Source organism: Paramisgurnus dabryanus, chromosome 8, assembly GCF_030506205.2.
Source record: "Paramisgurnus dabryanus chromosome 8, PD_genome_1.1, whole genome shotgun sequence".
NCBI lineage: Eukaryota > Metazoa > Chordata > Actinopteri > Cypriniformes > Cobitidae > Paramisgurnus > Paramisgurnus dabryanus.
Genome location: NC_133344.1, coordinates 10,503,761 through 10,508,376, shown reverse-complemented (window position 1 = coordinate 10,508,376; position 4,616 = coordinate 10,503,761).

Sequence of the window (4,616 nt, the reverse complement as noted above, 5' to 3'; positions counted from 1 at the left end):
TGAAATAACCATTATGAAAGTGACATTTATACTCTTACAGTCCTTCACCTGTCTGTCATCTGTTGTTTAGGACAAAGGTACACAATGTGTTCATGTATGCCTTTTATGTAATACCTGAATATTTCTGTAAAACAAATTTTGTGTAAATTTAGATTTTTAATTAAAGTTTTTGTAACATTAGCAAAGGAGAATAAATGGGTAAGTTTCCTAAATCATTTAAAACTGTTAAACTTTTAGATCACTTTTCATGTTTGCAGTGAGCATCTTTTAAGCGGCCCTTTCTACACCCAGTTACTCCTAAGGAAAAACATGAACTTTGAGCTGAATTTGATGATAATAATTTTAATATCTGGATGTATTTGTTCAGACAAACAGTAATAATAAGAGTTACCTGCTCAGACTGATACATTTTTGGGGTCCCTCGCTAAAGGTGGGGGCCTATGTGGTGGTCTCCCTGCCATCATAAAGTTTAAAAAAACTAAAATCTATTTGATCCTTGTCTCATCTGAAATGGCTTTTTATAAACTACTGGTTAAATGTTGTTGTATCCGATGGTGAAAGTAATCCATAGCGTAATCCGTAGCATTTTACCCTATTAATTTTAAATTCATGCTGGTGGTTGCACCTGATAGTAAAAATGTTGTAAAGCAAGGACACTTCAGCCCAAAAATGACACATTTTACAAAGCTATTGCAAAGACTTTCCTAACAATTTAGTTTTTCAATATATTACAAATCATTAAGGATTGTGATTATTCACTAGTTAAGGAAATTCAACATTATCTGACATCTAAAACATTACAGGTAAAGTCAATTTTCATCTCGGGCTTAGTTTTTGTGTTGCTGACATAAGAGCTCACAAAAATGAATATTATTTTTCTTTAAGAAAATAAAACTGCTGTTTGTAATTTGTTTGCAGTTTGATTTGTTTTATTCTGTGAATCCAGATCAGTTACGTAAGTGTGATCAGTCACTTTTTACTATTAAAACATTATTTATGAAGTAAGGCCTTACAGATCTTCAGTACTACAGATGTCATACAGAATTTAGTGTTCAGTGTGGTTTACTAGATGAAGAACATCACGTTGACATATTTAAATAAAACTGGATGTTAAGCACGCTTATGTTTCTACTTTAAATTAATCAAATAATTAAATAATTTAATCATAAATTCAACAATTAAAATATATTTACATGTTACTGACAATTTTACTAATATTTATCTCTACTAAGGCTGTTGATATGAATGAACAAATTAAAATGTAATCTTAATTTGTCTATCTACAAAAGTACGTGAAGGGAAAGCCCGCCTCTGACGTCACATCTCATAATGATTGGCTGAGGTTCTTCACGTGATCCAAATGGACCGCCCAAACATCTCTAGTAACAACTGACGCCATGTGTAGAACATAGCAGTGTTCTGTAGCTTTAAATCTGAGCAGACTAAGATCCTAAAGCTGTTTTATACGCATGCGCAGGTTGGCGCTGCAGTGTTGAAGTTGGTATATTGTATATGAAACTCCTGCATGTCTCTAAGTAAAGATACTGTTGTTAAAAAGGATTTTGCCTTGCCACTCGTCATTCAACATGGTGTCAGAAGTGGTCTGCACAACATCGTGAAAGCAGCGAGGAAAAGCAACAGGCACACACACAGTAAGCCATCGTTATTCATCGCACAATAAATAATGGCTGAAGGGTTCCGCAGACCTGACCCTCTTGTATTTGATGGTAATGTCGCCGAAAATTGGCGTGTGTTTGAGCAGGAATTCGACATATTCATTGCTGCTGCACACTCAGAGAAAGAGCCTCGAACGAAAGCATTCATACTGCTTAATCTAGCCGGCTCGGAGGCAATCGAGCGCGAGCGAACGTTCGTCTATGCACCCGCTGTGTATGCGGGCGAGGGTGAAAACCGACGAATAATTACCCAGGCCGAATCACGCGAGGACCCGGAATGTTTGAAACGCAAGTTTCGCGAACTTTGCAGCCCACAAACAAACATAACGATGGAAAGACACAAATTTAATACACGAGACCAAAAGCCAGGAGAAACAATCGAGGCATATGTAAGTGACCTACGAAACAAAGCACAAAGTTGCAGGTTTGGAGATTTACAGGAAGAACTGATAAGAGATCGACTCGTGTGCGGAATACTTAACGATGGAATGAGAAAACTCCTGTTGCGTGACAATGAGCTAACATTGACAAAAGCCATTGAAATATGCCAAATACATGAACTAACTGACCAGCACACTAAAACGCTTGCTGGACCAAAGCACAACATGACAAATGTGGACAGTGTTCAACAAATGGTGAAAAGAAAACCGTTTCGTACTCCCAAACACAGATTAGACAAGTTTGCCCCACAACAAATTCATAATTGTAGCAATTGTGGAAGCAACCACGAAGCAAAACGGGAGAAATGTCCTGCATATGGCCAGCAATGTCATAAGTGCAACAAATGGAACCACTTCCAAAAATGCTGCAAATCAGTGAAAATTCAGCGCACACGAAATCTAAAAAAGACTGTAAATCAAGTTGATGTCACTAAAGCCTCAAACAGCAGTGAAGACTCATTCTTTATAGATGGAGTTGCTGTAAATCATCAAATTGACTCAAAACAGTTAAAGAAAACTGCAATATCGTGCACAGTGCAAACTAATGGAAAACCTCTTGAATTAAAGATTGACACAGGAGCCTCTTGTAACATCATGTCTCTGCAGACCTTTACACAGGTAAAGCAAGAAGAAAACCTTCAGGTCTCAAGCCATGTGAAGCTTGTTGCGTATGGTGGAGAGGAGATCCAAACATCTGGTTCAACCGTGTTAACTTGCAATCTGAGTGACCAGACCTACTCTCTACAGTTTTATGTAGTCGAAAAAAACGTACAGCCATTGCTTGGACTGTCAGACTGTCTTCGGATGGGCCTTATTTCTCTCAATAATGCAGTCCACCAGGTCAGTGTAAAAGAAAACCCAAGTTTCATCCAACAGCTTAACACAGAATATGCAGATCTTTTCCGAGATGAAATTGGAAAGCTTCCCGTAACGTACTGCATGAAACTGGACAAAGAAGCTCAACCTGTCGTCCGTCCAGCACGCAGAATTCCTGCTGCAATGCAACCAAAGGTAAAAGCAGAGTTGGAAAGAATGGTTACTATGGGCGTAATTACTCCTGTATCTGAGCCAACCGATTGGGTGTCATCTATGGTGGCGACTCACAAAAAAAACTCAGATGAAATAAGACTGTGCATTGACCCTAGGGACCTAAACAAGTTCCTGAAACGTCCACATCACCCCATGCGCACAGTGGAAGAAGTGGCAGCGCAGATGCCAAACTCCACCGTATTCTCTGTGCTTGACGCAAAAAGCTCCTTTTGGCAGATTTCCCTGGATCATAAGTCCTCCCTAATGACTACGTTCAGTACGCCATTTGGAAGATTCCGATTTCTCAGGATGCCCTTTGGCATTAATTCAGCCAGCGAGGTCTTTCAGCGCGCTATGGAACAGATTTTTGCTGGCTACCCGTGTGCGGTCATAGTCGATGACATCATCGTGGGGGGTAATGGTGAGCAGGAACACGATGCAAACCTGAGGAAAGTGTTGGACCGTGCTTGTGAAGTGAACTTGAGACTGAACCCTCAAAAATGCAAATTCCGTCTAAGTGAAGTGAGCTATGTCGGTCATATTTTCACAAGCAAGGGACTACAACCCGACCCAGCAAAGACAAAAGCTATCTCAGAAATGCCTCCACCAGACAATGTTACTGCATTGCAGCGCTTTCTGGGAATGATCAATTACTTAGGAAAATTCATACCGAATCTAAGTGAGCTGTCTGCCCCTCTGCGCGAGCTGACCTGTAAAAACACAGAGTGGTGTTGGTTTAAACAGCATCAGGATGCTTTTGAAGTTCTGAAGCACAGTATTTCTAATCCACCTACCTTGAAATACTATGACGTCCTGAAACCTGTCACACTCACCTGTGATGCGTCCCAGTTCGGACTTGGAGCTGCGTGTCTCCAAGAAGGTGCTCCTGTCGCGTACGCTTCACGTACCCTGACGCAAACGGAAGTACGATACGCGCAGATAGAAAAAGAACTTCTAGCTGTTGTATTTGCGTGCACCAAATTTAATGACTACATCTATGGTAAACAAATTCACATAGAAACAGACCACCAGCCACTGGTTACCATCCTTAACAAGCCTATCTACACAGCTCCAGCAAGGCTTCAACGCATGATGCTAAGATTGCAGAAATACAATTTCACAATCACATACAAGAAAGGGAAACATATGTTCCTTGCCGACACGTTGTCACGTTCCCCTAGGGACTCAACAGACGAACACACCGAAGATGGAGCTGACTTTGAAGTTATGTCAGTTCAACACATTTCGTCTTCCAGACTGAAAGAGTTGCAAACTCATACTGCACAGGATCCAGTCCTTCAACGTCTCTGCAGCATTATCAAGTCAGGATGGCCCTCTAGCCAATCAAAGCTGCCAGCAGAAATTCGTGAGTATTTTCCCTTTAGGGATGAGCTTACAGTTGATGATGATGTACTCATGAAGGGACAGAGAACAGTTGTTCCAGAATCACTACGCAGTGAGTATATCACCA